Source organism: Cupressus sempervirens, chromosome 2 (genome assembly GCF_028749045.1).
Source record: "Cupressus sempervirens isolate cs-2001-9-10 chromosome 2, ASM2874904v1, whole genome shotgun sequence".
Lineage (NCBI taxonomy): Eukaryota > Viridiplantae > Streptophyta > Pinopsida > Cupressales > Cupressaceae > Cupressus > Cupressus sempervirens.
In genome coordinates, this window is record NC_143119.1 from 43809253 (window position 1) to 43825049 (window position 15797).

General features: G+C 32.5%; 1 pseudogene; it reads left to right on the top strand.

Annotated features, from left to right (window-relative positions):
• LOC149570982 (poly [ADP-ribose] polymerase 2-like) overlaps window positions 1-15797 on the top strand; it is a 91114-nt pseudogene that overhangs the window by 68957 nt on the left and 6360 nt on the right.

Here is a 15797-nt window from a genome sequence, read left to right on the forward strand (position 1 = left end):
TATGATGCTCTTTGTCATGCCCAAAATTCAAGGCAAAAAAACACCAATTTTTTTTTTTAAAGGCTAAAATTGAGTTAATTACACACATACTAGATTGAGTTGCAACTAGGTTATGACTAATTGAATGTTTTACAAGTTTCCATATTGTATGACTACATTATAGTGTGTTTAGGTTTTAGGTTTTCAGTTGATATTTGATATTTTGATGGTTGGATTGAGGCATGGTTGAAGGTTTACATTTTTGTTTCATGAATTAAACATCATGCTTTAAGTTTTCCAATTTAAGTTTCAATAATATCAAATTCCAATTAAACATTACCTATAATGAAATTTCTTTAATGAAGCTACCACGAGGCTAAGGTTTCCATTTGCTTTAATATTCATTTAAATGCACATTTCTTTATCAATTTGGCACCACCTTGAAACTCTTGGAAGACCTATGTGACAATTTGCATTATTAATAATTGAGTTCACATGTATTGCTGATACAATTGACACATTAGATAATTATGAAAAGTTAGGTTGCTAAGACCAACAAGTCCTATATATAAGGTGACACTTAATATATAATTGATCTTATAAGTTAAGTAGATAATATATAAAGTATTAAATATATATTAACTCATACATTATGCATTATGTAAATAACTAAGGTATTAAGTCCACATACAAAATAATATAAGTAATATATTATATATTAATATATAATATCTATATATATAAATAATTATTTAAATCAATATACAGATACAAAATAGTATATATGTTAAATAACATATAATACATATGTTATATATATATATATATATATATATATATATATTGTTGGGTGGATATTTTACAACTGATAGTTTTGTGAAAATCCACTCACAAAATAGGTAGACCAGCCATAGTGTGTGAGAGAAAGTCTCTCCTACATTAAAGGGAAGGCTCCCCCTTCTCGTCGTTCTTTGGATCAACTCAAGGTAAGCAAGAAGTTGAGAGATTTTGTAAGGGGTGTTACCAATATTCTTTCCTCATTAACTTTTAGGAAATAATCTACTTACCTATGGTGCGAGTAATGGTCAAGATGAAATCTCTAACTACACTTCTATCTAGTAGCTGGAAACAGTGATACCGATAAACCAACACCAACTCAAAGGCTGATTGAAAGCATATCGGTTTGGCTTCACGTCTTATTTGTCTAATTTTGAAGAAAAAAACACTACCATTGGGGTGCAAAGGCTATCATAAGTAGGGAAATTCTAACTAGTTTTCATGAATTTGAGATGGTAACACAAGCTACAGTCAAAGCTTCTAGTCGATGTATTACTATAATCGCTCCCAGTCAAAGCTTCAGCTCTGATTGCTTCTTAACTCGCTACGCTCTATTATTGAACACACAAAAATTACATGCATCAAAGACAATAGGCACAAATTACAGTGAAAGCTTCTAATGTGCTCTATCACAATTGCTAATCTAAAGTGTTTATTTGTCAATGTTCAAATTCTTGAAGTCAATTTTCTATTTAGGGGAGAGGCCTTGAATACTCTTGCAGCTACACATACATTGGGGATTGAAATTGAAGATGATCTTATTCTTGATGGGAAGATAAGAATTATAGCAAGTGGGTTTGAAGAAAGTTATTATTCTTGTAACTCATTTTCCTCCAGCACAAGGATGGATCCTGCGATGCAGAGATTAGCAAATGAGATACTTGCCCTCAAAAAGAAAATAGCTCAAGGCATATTCTTTGTTTGTCATGAAGATATACAAAGGAGGCCTCTTCCAAATTTTCCTCATAGGTCTATTGATGGGAATCAATAAATTGTTAGGTTCACCATCTAAGAAGCTTGTAATTGAAGCACCATTAGTGAAGGTAATAATAAAGCATTCTGTATCTGAAACTAGTGATCTTGCTATTCTCTTCCAGGAAAAGGAAGAAGATATAGCTAGCGACTCTCATATCTGGCGAATGCAGTCTCAAAAGGTCCGTGATGAAAAGATGATGAAATTTTTTTCTTCCAAGGTTCAAGATGGCTGTGTCATAAAAGTTGGCATGCAAGCAAGTTCTAATCAAGCTAAAAATGATGTATTTGTGTCTCAAGGCCATGAACTTGGGAACACTTTGCATAAATTTTCTATCTCGGAGCTTGAAAAGGAATTTCTCATAAATTATAAATATTTTCCAAAGTTAGAAGTTTGTGAGTAGTATGTCGAGGCAGGCAATACTGTTATGTCATTACTGAAACCATATGATCAAGGTTTTCTTGATCATCCTGAGGTGTTGATGATTAATGAACCAGTCAGGAAAGTTGCAATAGACATGAAAAATTCAGAATTTTTTTGATCAAGAGGATGCCCAATCCAAAATCTTGCTTGGTTGAAGTCTTAATAGAAAGCTAGAGATTCCACATGTCACATTAGATTAGTTTTTCTTTTGTCACCTGACTCTATTGCCTAATAGAGTGGATGAGCGCACTTAGAGAATTGGATTCTATGTCACTCTTTGTTTCCAAGAATGAACGAGTAACATTCCCCAAATAGAGTCAGTTGTTGTCTTGCATTTTGTCACCACAAAATTTAAGTAAGAGTATGAAACTTTTTCAAACTAGTTTCGCATTTCTCTGAGTTTAATTCATTATTTAATTGGTTAGTATTGATCAACCAATCAATACTAATTGATATAATGGATCCTTTTATTGAAGGCTTTTGTTAAGTCTTTTTTGTTTTTTTGTTTGTCGAGCCTATGCTTGATTTTTTTAGCCTTCAACATTCTTTTTCTTGTTTTCGAGTGTGCGTTTGTTGGCTTTTGGTCTTTTGGTTTTGCTCAAGTTATTGCTTTCAATTTTTCCTTCGATTCATATATCTTAGGGCTTAACCAGAGTTGGCAATCAAAAGATATGATCATTTTTGTGCCCGAATTGTGGACTCTCTAGGTGCAACTGCATGAATTAAAATATCATGTTATATTTTAAAGGTGACATTAACTTTTTGAAAAATATAACATAAATTCACTTTATGTTATGTTTTAAAGTTACTTTATCATTTTAATTTTTTATTAAAGTAACTATAGTGCACTTTATGTTATATTTTTAAGTTGAGTTGCTTTTTAGTTTTTCACTTAAGTGACTATATTAATTATATAATTTTATTTAATTTTTGAGTTTTAATTCAAAACATCTTAATAAATATTACTTGTTGAATGATATTTGCACATTATATATTAAAATATATAGTGTAAATATTATTTATGACTCAATTAAGTGACATTTCTTCAAAAAATAAATAAACATGTGCTTAATTGATCACTTAAGTTGTGCAAACATTTCCTTCAAACCCATTTGCATGTAAATATGCAAATGCTCTTAGAGAATGAGTTTTTGAACTAAAAGCATGTAAATGCCTTTGACTTAAAATATGCAGTCACCCTCCTAGAGTGAACAATGCATATTTGAGTTTTTAAAATGTGCAATAACCTTCCTAGAGTGAGTTTTGCATGTTTTAAAAATATGTAATTGCACTTGGAGAATGTGTTTTTGCCTTGAAACATGATTTTAAATATGTAATGGCACTTGGAGAATGTGTTTTGCATATGTTTCATACATTTGCAAATGATGAAGCTGAATTTGAAGAAAGAAGGGCAAAAAACTTCATGTTTTTCCTCTCCAAGAACATGTTTTTACCTAAAAATGAGCATATATGCCCATGATATGGCTTGAAATCCCCAAGAAGAGGGTCATTTTTGTATCTCTTGCCATTATGATGCCCTAAGTGTTGAATCTCATGCAAAAAATGGTTCATTTGATGACATTTTTGAGCCATGTTTTTGTGAAAAACGCACAAATTTGGGGAAGTTTGATCACTTTTTGGCTCAAATAGAAGTTGTTTTCAGGTTTTCATCCATATATTTGCTATTGAAGAACACTTTTTTTCCTTTAGATGTGAAAAATTCTTCATTTCATTCCTTCTATGAATCACATTTTTGCTAAAAATGCCCAAAAATTGGGTTTTTCATTCACTTTGTTGTATTTTGGAGCCACATTTTTGCATTTGGGTACATTTATATGCATTTGGGAAAGTTGTTTTTGCATTCAGAAGAAAAAAAGATCAATATATATGCATTTGTGAGCCACGTTTTTGCAAAAACGACTCAGATTTTTTGCATGAAAAATGCACTTTTTGTTTAAAAAGCTCAAAAAATGGCATTTCCAGCCCATATGTTTGGATCAATAGGGGTTGTTTTCGAGTTTTAATGCATGCTATTGCCGTAGGAGACCATGTATTTGGCATTTTCATGTCTCATTTTAGCCCTTCACATGTACTTTCTATTTCACATCCAATTCATTGCATATGTTCTATGAGTATCTAATCAGTACTCCGAATATACTGTTCCTCATAGATCCATTTTGCCAATATTATCATGGAGTTAGAATCCATATCTTCCAATGATGGAGTCAATCCCTTTGGAGTTTTCATGTTGCAGCAAGTCAATATATGTCAAAATTTCTAAAAAAATAAAGACATCTAGTAAAGAAGGCGTGTTTCAAATCAAAGAAGTGGTAATTCATTGGTCTTCATTTTTCCAATGGTTGTCTGAGAACCTAAGTTCATGTAGGAATGCACTAAGCACTTTGCTTAGAAGGAGTTAAAAGAGTTGGTGGAAAGTTGTTCCAAGTTTACATTGGGACATCATCAGAAGGTCTTTGAAGTGTTAGAGACTCCATAATGTGCCAATCGATAAAGGAGAATTGATGACAACTCGAATGAGAAAAAGCTTGATCACATCGAGTTTTCAAATGACAATGGATAATCTATCAAAGAGAGTCAAAGACTATCAAAAGAAGCAACAACATGGTTATCAAGGTGAATGCAATGACACAAAATATAAGAACTTCCAATTCTATGATCATCTGGGATAACATCACCAAGTACAAGCGCTTCAAAAAAATCCCTAGGATTGTTTCCTTCTTTTCTGTCTTCTTTCTTCTTTGTTCATGTTTGTAGTTGGAGAGGATGTATTGCAGGAAATTGTGTAATTACATGTAATACAATTTGCATGTGTAATGACATGTAACCCAATAATTTCTCTTGTTAATTAGACCGGGATAAAGTTGGTTGAGTTGCTCTCACTTTTTCCTACTTTTTGTCAACTCCTTTGCCTATATAAAAGAGTGCCCCGTCATTGTGAGGAATCAACTTTTGTTGTATACAAAAAAAAAAGCTCTGCTACACTTGTGCAAACATAATTTCGATTGTGTAGTACGAATTTGGGAGTAAAGTGAATAAAAAGAAGCAATTGGATTCGAAGCTTTGACTAGAAGCAATTGTGATAGAGAAAATTAGAATCTTTGACTCTAATTTGTGCCTATCATCTTTGACTCATGTTATTATCGTGTGTAGAATAATAAGAGCATAGCGAGTTAAGAAGCAATAGGAGCCGAAGCTTTGAATGGGAGTGATTATGGTGATACATAAATTAGAAGCTTTGGTTGTAGCTTGTATTACCATCTCAAATTCATGAAAAATAGTTATCATTTTCCTACTTCTGGAAGTCTTTGTGCCCCAATGGTAGAGGTTTTTCTTATAGAATAGAGATCATACACTTCTGAAAGTCTTTTTGCCCCAATGGTAGAGGTTTTTCTTATGGAATGGATGAAAATGAGACTTAGAGCCAAACCTGTATGCTTTCAACTAGCCTTTAAGTTAGTGTTAGTTTATTGGTATCACCATTTCCAACTACTAGATAAAAGTGTAGTTAGATATCTTATCTTGCCCATTACTCATTTTGTGAGTAAGTGGATTCTTTCTTGAAAGTTAAGAGGAAAGAGTATTAGTAACATCCTTGACAAATCTCTTAACTTCTTTCTTACTTTGAGTTGATCCAAGGAACGGTGAGAAGGAGGGGCCTTCCCTTTAAGGTAGGAGAGTCTGTCTCACATGCAGTGGCTGGTCATCATATTTTGCAACTAGATTTTTCACAAAATTATTGGTTTCAAAATATCCACCCAACATATATAATAAATCATATATATATATATATATATATATATATATATATATATATATATATATATATATATATATATATATATATATATATATATATATATATATATATATATATATATATATATAATAAAATATATAACTATCAATAACAAAAATTCCTAAACCCCTACTTATTTATTTTCCCTCCCCCTACCTATCCTATATACCCTATGAACCGACTAACCTACCCTACTATATTCCCCTCTCGCCATCCCCCATCTACCTTTTTCCCCCCACCCTTTGGGCAGCTACTCAAGGTGCATTTATTGGGTTTGGCCAATCAGAATAGAATGGCCAAGTAGGCAATTCTGCTTGGCCCTTGGGAACCCTAAATTTATGACTTCATCTATTTTCTCTCAGCTACTGCACCTATAACCAACAATGGGTGCACCTAAAACCTTGGCATGTGTACTCTCCAAGTGGGTGGCTCTTTAAGAGGGAGACTGCATTTAGCAAAGGGGGAACAACAATAAGGAGGGGGCCCACCCAAGCAAGGGTACACCAATGACATATATATATATATATATATATATATATAAATCTTTACTATAAGTTGTAAAAGGTGGTGTGAGGGAAAGATAACAAAAGGAATGTTGGGAAGTGGGAGAGGTGGGGCCCATGTGGGGTCTCACCCTTCCACACAAACAATCATCACAAATTTATTTTATATTATTTTCTTTGATTTACTTTCTTTAAAAGGGTAACATGCTAAAATTACAATATGTTTTTATTTTCTCGTGGATTTTCTTTTGAATAATATTAAACTATGGAGCTTTTTTTGATGGGAAAATATTTCAAAAGTATATTCTCTGTGAGTGACCTTTTTCTTGGACAATGGAATTAAATGGTTAGATACTTATTAATTCTTTCACACCAAGCCATGGGAACCTGTTTAAGCCCATAGAGAGCTTTCTTGAGCCTGCAAACAAAAGTGTTAGGATCTTGAGTTTCAAATCCTTTAGGTTGCTCCAAACATACTTCTAAAATCTTTCCATTTAGGAATGTTGTTTTTACATCCATCTGATGTATATTCCATCCCTTTGATGCAGCAATTGCTAAGACTGCTATTATGGAGGTATATCTGGCAACAGGAGCAAAGGTTTCTTCATAATCAATCCCTTCTTTTTGAGAAAATCTTCTTGCTACAAATCTAGCTTTATACTTCTCAACACTACCATCAGTAGCATGCTTTATTTTAAATATCCATTCGAAAGAAACAAAAAAATTTCGTTTAGGTCTTGGAACAATTTCCCAAACATCATTTTTCATGATAGATTTGTATTCTTCTATCATAGCTTCTTTCCAATCTGTATGTTTAATAGCATTAGAAAGATTGGTTGGTTCTATTTTGGATGAATCACTCATGTTTGTTGTATAAATAGATAATCTTTTAGGTCTTTCACTTTCTCTGATTGTTCCAGAAGGTGCAGCAAAGTCTTGAGCTGCTTCAATGATTTTAATCGCCCAAAGTGGTCTTCTCTTTGAATTTTCTTCAAGATTCATATTTTCAATTTCATCTTCAATTTCTTCTAAGTTCTCCCTCTAGGACCTAGACTCACTATTTCTTTCAGAACTAGACAAAGGAGAAGGTTCGCTAGAACTTATGGCTCTTTTGAATGAAAGATCTTCTTCAAAAATTACATCCATACTACGTTCAATGCTTTTCTGTCCAGGTATGAAAATCCTATATGCCTTAGATGATTCACTATACCCTACAAAAATACCTTTCCTCCTAGAGAGTTCTAACTTGGTTCTCTTTTCTTTTGGAACATGGATATATACAGGACTTCCAAAAATTCTAAGATGACCTATATTGGGTTTTACTTTAGTAAATACTTCTTCAGGGGTTTCATCTTTAAGATAGGAGTGAGTGTTTCTATTTTCAATATATAAAGCAGTAAAAGAGGCTTCTACCCAAATATAATATTCTAGATTTTGGTCACAGATCATAGCTCTAGTAGCCCCTATAATTGTCTTGTTCTTTTTTTCTTCTACCCCATTTTGTTCTGGATTATAAGGAAGAATGTACTCCCTCTTAATTCTTGATTCTTTAAAAAAAAAATTTAAATAAGTCTATGGTATATTCTCCTCCATTATTAGTTCTAAGGGTTTTAATTTTATGTCCTGAAAAAGTTTTACTTAATACTTTGAATTCTTTAAATCTTTGTAGGATTTCTTTTGATTCCTTGCATTTTAAAAAGTGAATCCATGTTTTCCTAGAGAAGTCATCTACGAATAAGATATAATACTAGAATACTCCAAGAGAAGGAACATACATAGGTCCACATAAATCTGAATGAATTAATTCTAGTACATTTTTTTGTTTTCCTAGTACTATCATGAAACAGACTTCTGGTGTTCTTACCCAAAGCACACCCTTTGGAAATACTTGGGTGGTCTTTATTTAGTTTACGTAATCTAGTAACCATCTTCTCCATAGTTGATAAAGTTTTGAAGTTTAGATGCCCTAGTCTTTTGTGTCATATTTCATTTATATTTGTAGCATCATGAATTAGGGCTTGAATAGATTGACCAAATTCTATATTCAATTCATACAAATATCCTTTTCTTTGACCAATTAACTTTGCTTTCTTGATGGAGGAGTTCTTAGCCCAAGTTAATACTTTGTCATCCACAAATGCAACATTGTGCCCATCATCTTCAAGTGTTGTAATTGAGATTAGATTTCTTTTAATTCTTGGTACATAGAGTACACCTTTAAGAAGAAGAGTATTTCATGATTTTAGTTTCAAAGAGTACATCTTTAAGAAGAAGAATATTTCATGATTTTAGTTTCAAAGTACAATTTCTAATTCCTTGAACAGAGTGTGTTGAATTATCACCAATTGTAACTTCATCGCTAATATTATTTAATAAAGAGTCTAGACTTTCTTTGTATCCCATTATATGTCTAGAAGATCTACTATCAATTACCCATGCTTTATTTGAAATTTCAATTGATAGAGAGGAATAGAAAACACGATTTTTAGGATCATAAGTATCTTCTTCTCTAATAACATTTGTATAGTTTGCTTGTTGTTTGGAATTTTCAAGACAATTAAATTCCAAAATATTATCTCTGGCACTTATTCCTTGTGCAAATGTCTCCCACAAATCTAGCAATCCATCTATAGCCATAAGTGTTAATTATGTGTCACTAATGGCGGTTCCTATACTTAATAGTTCATCTCTAATGCCAACAACTCTTAGGAAGTAAGAATTTATTGATTCTCCTTTCTTTATTTGAATGTGATTCAGTTGCCTTTTTAGTGCAAGAACCCTAGTTGCATTATTTACTTCATATGCAATTCGTAATGCATTCATCATATCAAAGGCAGTTTGATATTTTGAAAGCATAGGAACAAAATCATTTTTTACTCCATCCTAGATGATTTGAATAGTTTTTCTATTTCTTCTACTCCAAATAGATTTGTGAGGTTCAACTAAGGGATGTTTAGATGCTCTATCAATGAATTGTTTTACATCATTCTCTTGAAGAATCATCATTATTTTGAATTTCCAAGCTTCAAAGTGCTCTTTCCCATCAAACCTGTTCTCGGGTCTGATTGTGTATGCCATTGAAGATAGAATATAGTTGTTAGTTATATATAGAGTCTGATAATTGAATTTTGTAGAGCCTAGGTTTGACTATGAGAGGTCTGATACCATGTAAAGATTATGAAAATTCTTTGAGTTTGACTTCTATTTCCTTTTTTGATTGCTAACAACGATCTTCTACATTCTGAATATGATGAAGTTTACACTTATAATTTTGATATGAGAATTATATATCTGCAAATAGATTAGTCTAATATATTGCTAAGAAAATAACCTTAATGGTGTAATATATGGGGAAACACCGAACTTCTTTTATGCTGATATAATAATTAACCTTGTGACTGAGAGTATCTTCTAAACTTTGATTGCAGGGTATTGGTGTTTAGAAGAGCAAACTTAATTGTTTCTGTGTGTTCTCTAACTGCACCAATAACCCTCCTATATATCCTTACTAAAGGGCATGTCCCTTAAAGGGACATATCCCTTCCTAAACTAGCACTAACTAAACTCCCCTTAAATTGGCAATCTAGGAAAACAAATATAATAACACTTAACTAACTATGTGTTAATTTAATTTAGCATTATAATGTTGCTTCATGAGAAGTTGCCAGCTCCTATAGGAAGAGTTATATCAAATATAATGCCAGTTTATATATATAGTAAGAAGAGGAGGTACGGTTTGTACTATTAGACCTGTAGGTTATCTGGTTAATATTCTTAAAAATTTGTAGCCAGAGGATTCTCTCAGAAGGATGGAATTGATTATGAAGAAATGTTTGCTCCAGTTGCCAGATACACTAAGAGCAGTCCTAGCTATTGCAACATCGAAGGCATGGAAAGTACATCAAATGGATGTGAAAATGACATTTTTGAATGGAAAGATTACAGAAGAGGTATATTTGGAACAACCTAAAGGATTTGAAACTCATAATCCTAAAATCTTTGTTTGCAAACTCAAGAGAGCTCTCTATGGACTTAAACAGGTTGCCAAGGCATGGTATGAAAGAATTAAGACATATCTCACAAGTTTAAGGTTCTCTAAGAATGAAGCTGATCCAAATATCTATTGTAAAAGGGATAAAGATGATATTATAATTTTCATACTATATGTTGATGATTTACTAATAACAGGTGATGATCATCTTATAGATCAATGTAAGAAAGATCTAATCAAAGAATTTGATATGAAAGATTTAGGACTCCTTCATTAATACTTAGGATTGGAAGTGCGGCAGAACTTTGACAACATCATAATTAATCAAGAAAAGTATACATTAGACATCTTGAAGATATTTGGAATGTGGAACTCCACACCTGTGTCTTCTCCAATGGTATCTAATCTACACAAACTTAAGGAAGGAGCAGCAGATTCACCCTCCATAGATTCTACTTTTTTCAAAGAAATGATTGGGTCTCTTATGTACTTGGTAAATATAAGACCTGATATTTGCGATGTTGTTAATGCCTTAAGTCATTTTATGTGTGAGCCAAAGGAGATTCACCTAGTTTGAATCAAACACATTATGAGATACTTAAAAGGCACTCTTAACCTTAGGCCCAAGTATGAGAATGTTGAGTTGGAATTACATTGGTTCACAGACTCAAATTGGGTTAGAAGTGTTACTGATAGGAAAAGTACATCAAGATGCTATTTCAGTTTAGGCTCAGCAATGATATTATGGATATGTAGGAAGTAAGCATCAGTAGCATAGAGTTCCACAGAAGCTTAATACATTCCAGTTGCAATGGCTTCTCAAGAAGCAGTTTGCCTTAGAAAGTTACTTGTGAGATTATTGATATGGTACCTACATTTAATTGTAAAGACAACTTAAAGTTAAAATTGATACATTATACATGAAAAATTAACTTAAAGAGATCTTCATGGCAGGGGAAAAAAAACTACCTTCTAAGCCATGTGCCTATCACAATAATAGATCCTATTGGGTGCTCAATATCCTCACCATCAATGATTGTATTTATTAGTTTCTTTTTTTTTCTCAATACAACAACATAGAAATTAATTCACTCCTTAGTGTATGTCGAGTGATCTTCAGGTGCCGAGTGAATATCAAGTGTCGAGTAGTCTTCAGGTGCCGAGTGGCAGAAAAGATAATAAGTGCCGAGTAAATCTTCAATTGCCAAGCAAGATATAAGTGCCAAGTGATATTGAAGTGCCAAGTGAATTTTGAGAGCCAAGTTTCACAGAATTGATTCAGGTGCTGAGCATCAGTAAATCAATGATGCCGAGTTGCTACATTATTTTGAAAAGTTGAAGATTCGCTAGATCTAAGCTGGCATGGTAGTTATCTAGAATTTTGTGAACTAGATAAAAGATAAGAATGATGAGCTGGTTGTACAAAAATCTATGTAAAACATTTTTGGCAAATGCTAATGGATTTATCATGAATTTTTTAGATAGGAGCAAGATATGGAATAGATACATTGTATCCTACCTAATCCATTGAAACCCTAAAATTGAAAAGAGAGATTTGAGTAGGAAATGAAGGACATAACTTCTTTATAAGGAGTTACAGGTCAGAGATCAATAGTGTGTGCAAGAGAGGGAACTGGTCATAAGTGTGATCATGGAAAAAAGCCAAAGAGGAGTAAGAATAGAGCATTAAGACTCTGAGTTGATCAAGTGACCAAGAGATTGCATTGGCATAACGAGTGGAAGAACTCAAGGAGACAGATCTTGAAGGGTGAACAAGCTGTTAGCACTGCAAGAAAGAAAAGTCTATCAAAGAAAGGAATTGAAGAGTGATCTAAAATATGCACATTTAAGGTTGCAAATCTATTTCAAGTTAAAACCTTTCTAATACTTTCTTACCATTGTATTAGATATTGAAATCCTACATTGCTATGTTAGCTTAATAGCTAGGTAGATAAGCCTCAGGAAAAGGACAAAGAGATCCCCAGGAGAAGGATAAAGAGATCCTCAGGAGAAGGATAAAGAGATCCTTAAGAGAAGGATAAGAGATCCTTAGGATGAGGATAGGAGATCCTTAGAAAGGGATGAAAGATTCTTTTGAGTAGGTGACTGAAAATCCCATGGACTTGGGCGAGCCTAACAGTTGAATGTTCTTAAATCCTTTAACAAGGTCACATTTAACAATGTGTTGTAGCCTTTAACAGGGCAGACCATCAGAAGTGGTTGAAATCAATTGCACAGTTATTTTGTGGGTATCATCCCCACTCCAGTTTTACCTTCTTATTCTTGGAGGGTTTCTGGGTTATCAAATCCTTACTGTTATGGTGTGATGCATGTTTACTTTTTATGGTTGTTTAATGTTTAATTGCATGCATGATAATTTCAGTTATGTACCATTAAGGATTTGTAGAAAAAGTTTTATTGGACATCATTGGACCATGGATAACTGATTTTACCCCCCCCCAGTTATTCTAAATAATTCTAACACAAAATATGTTGATGATTCAACCTGGTTGAGTTGTAGTGTTGTAGGAAGTTGATATGAATCAATTCGATGAAAAGGTCTGCAAGGCCATAATTTGCCAACCCACTCTTTTAATTCATATTCATCCCATAAGTGATGCATACACAAAGAGAAAAAGCATGCAATCTTTCTAGTATCAATAGTTAGTGATGCTGCTTTTGAACTTCAAAATGAATGCATCTCACTTGATCCTATAGGTGTACAAAAATCTTGCAAAAAATTTAATGTTAGGTTCACGTATCAACCAAAAATATCTAGAAACCATAGACTTACCTGTATTACCTGGTCACATCTTAGAATTGCACCATTGGACAATTAATTCAGCATTTCTAGTATTGTTCCACCTTTGTACTTTAATTCCTCTCTACTAAGGGCTATTTTCACACATGCTCCAACACCATCATGCTCTCCCTTTCCATGTCCCATGTCAATGAAATTCCAAAAATGTTGCACTCCTCTTGTCACATGCATCCTAATCAACCAATAGAACATCCTTGCATTCTTGAATTGTGTAGTGCAAATGTCTGACCATATAATGTGCTGATTGCATCTATCATCTCTTTCCCTCAAATTTTCATAGAAAAATCTAAAACATCCTTGCACAAAATTTGATGAATTAATTTGATCATCAGTAATATAGAAGTGATACTCTCTTAATACTTGTTTTTCCTCCTCTGTGCTATCATGTGCATGAATAAATGTTATGTGTACAAAAATTGACACTTGCATAGAGTTGTAATACATTGGTTGCACTTTATTTTGAGGTTTTGGTGTATAATTCTCAGTGAAGTCAACAACTGAAACAATCATACCCAAGAGAAAAAATTTCTTACACAACTTGAATTTCTCATCTAACAATTTAGCTCTATGTGTATGACCTATGTAGTCATAAACTATTTTATCTTGAAACAATTGCATAAAATTAGTTACACATACATCACTTTTCACTAATTTGCACCTCTTCAATTCTTTTCCATCTTTAACACCATATATAACTAACTTGTACTTTCCAAGAAAAACTAGTGTCTTACCAATTTCATGAGTGCTATCTAGATGTAGGCATCTATGCAACTTTTGCAAATCACTACATTGAGGAAAAAAACCCTTTCAAACACATGGTATTATAATAAATGCACCAATCATTTTGTTTACTTAGTACACTTGCAAAAAATTTTCTCAGTCACTTAGGAGGTTGTAGACCACATTCCTACAATATTGTGTTAGTATGCAAAGTACAACATATATAATGATAAACATCAAAATGCATAGAAAACTCAACATGAACCCTACAACAACATGTAGTGCATGTATGATTTATCTTAACATAGAATAGTTTTTTTATCTAAAAAATCCTTTAATTAGTTTTAATTTGAGGAAATATTTGAAGAAACATTTCATAAATTTGTATTAGAGTCATATCTAACGAATGTTTTGGATGTGGCTCATGGTTTATTTTTTTAATTCATCTTTTGACAGCGTCTTTTTGGTTTGGTGAAGCCCTTGTATTATCATGCCAAATTTTTTCTATTAATGTTCTTATTGCATCAACAATAACTTTATCCTTATGTGGGAGTCTAACTTGGAATGACCAAAAAGAGGTCTCATTAGAATTCTCAACTTTCTTTCGCCTCACTAAGGCTTTGAGTAACATTGTTCTACTTATCCTCAATGATTTACTTATTTTTCTTACCATATGAGTTTTTCCCATTTCCTTTCCCATTATGTTTGATGTGAGGACCCATTGACTTGTATTAGCATCTTTAGTACATGCTTTTGAACCAATAGATTAGTATGATTCAAACAGATTTCTAACAATGCTTCTTTCACTACTATTTTCAGATGTTCTTAAACCTAAAATTCTCATTGTCTCTTTGAATTTCAGATTTTTAACCATTTCAACAAGAAGTTGGCATCTTCCACTTTGATTTAAATTTTCAAAACAATTATTCCAAATCTTTTAGTTATCCTACAATTTCTTTGTGACATTTTATCATGCATTGACTTCAAAATATTTTCATCAATGTCAGTTAGAAAACTTTGGTTTTCTAAAAATTATCATAGGAGATGTTGATGTACACACATGCTCTATATTGTCATTACATACATCATGCGCATTCATCGTTTCAACTTGAAATGTTGCATTAGGGGCATCAAGTGATGTAAGTGTATTTTTCATGAACATTTTTGTTTGTTAAATTAGGTGTGTTTGCAACATCAATATCAATAGGTAGATTTTCATCACTTACATTGAAGGCATTTGATGGTGTACCTTCATGTAATCTCCTCATATGTTTCCTTATTTTTTTCCTTTGTTGCCTCTCATTTTCTAATAGTTCCTCTCTTGTTCTTTCCCATGATTGTAGATGCCAATTACCCTAAAAAAAATAACATGAATAAAATAAACAATAAAATACATAACTAAACAAATTTGAATGATTATTTTATGCTCAATTACAAGATACTAACAAAAAAAAGATATTGGTGCATGAAAAATATAGAATTTACCTTTTCCAAGCACAAAAAACCTTACACTTGCATACTTGGTAAAGAATACATGTGAAACAATAGTATAATTTGGTGGATCACACTAAAACAACATAATAATCATTGACATGCTATTTTATTTACAATTTTTAATAACCTAATCAGATTTTGTATAACCTAGTCAGGTTATTGGCTTCTATCCATATAGATAAATAACCTGATTGGGTTCTATATTAATACTCCAAAAAGGTATATTGAAGAAGGGGGGG